Genomic DNA, 945 nt, shown 5'->3' with positions numbered 1-945 from the left:
TTTAATTCACTGTCACCACACAGTGATCAGAAATCTCAGCGTTTCAATGAAATCACGTGACATTTCACCCATGTTCCTTTTTTTTTCTATAAGCAATGAACTGGACCCCTCCCTTTTTTATAGCAAGGCACTTTATCTCATCTTTTTATTTCACTTTCATTGTGACTACACAAGTTATGCAATTTTCTACACCAGGTATTAACTGGACCCACACCAGGAGTAACCAATTGAAAATCAGTGGGGTCCGAATAAAGAAATCAACAACCAGTAAAGGTCCGGAGACAATTTTAATTATAATCTGTCACTTTAAATATAATTTAAAACTGAAATAAAAAGAGGTTTATGCATCCATGTTATACTTTGACTTTTTAAATAAAAAAAAAATAAAAAAGAACATTTTAAAATCTAAAGTGTTTTTTACGGAAGAGGATAAGGGCCAGTAGAAAAAAAAAAAGTTAACTGATTTTTAAATTTTATTTCAGTTTAGTATGGGAAAAACGTCAGAATTCTGAAATTAAAGTCAGAATTGTCACTTTTTTCTCAGAATTCTGAAATTAAAGTCAGAATTGTGACTTTTTTCTCAGAATTCTGACTTTAATCTCACAATTCTGACTTTTATCTCAGAATTCTGACTTTTATCTCAGAATTCTGACTTTTTTATTGTCCGAATTTAGTCAGAATTCTGAGAAAAAGGTCAGAATTCTGACTTTAATTTCAGAATTCTGAGATTAAAGTCAGAATTGTGAGATTAAAGTCAGAATTCTGAGAAAAAAGTCACAATTCTGACTTTAATTTCAGAATTCTGAGAAAAAGTCAGAATTCTGAGAAAAAAGTCAGAATTCTGAGAAAAAAGTCAGAATTCTGAGAAAAAAGTCAGAATTCTGAGATTAAAGTCAGAATTCTGACTTTAATTTCAGAATTCTGAGAAAAAGTCAGAATTCTGAG

The sequence above is a fragment of the Cyprinodon variegatus genome, unplaced genomic scaffold, assembly GCF_000732505.1.
Source record: "Cyprinodon variegatus isolate N-32 unplaced genomic scaffold, C_variegatus-1.0 Scaffold670, whole genome shotgun sequence".
Classification (NCBI taxonomy): Eukaryota; Metazoa; Chordata; class Actinopteri; order Cyprinodontiformes; family Cyprinodontidae; genus Cyprinodon; species Cyprinodon variegatus.
This window is presented reverse-complemented; position numbering follows the sequence as displayed.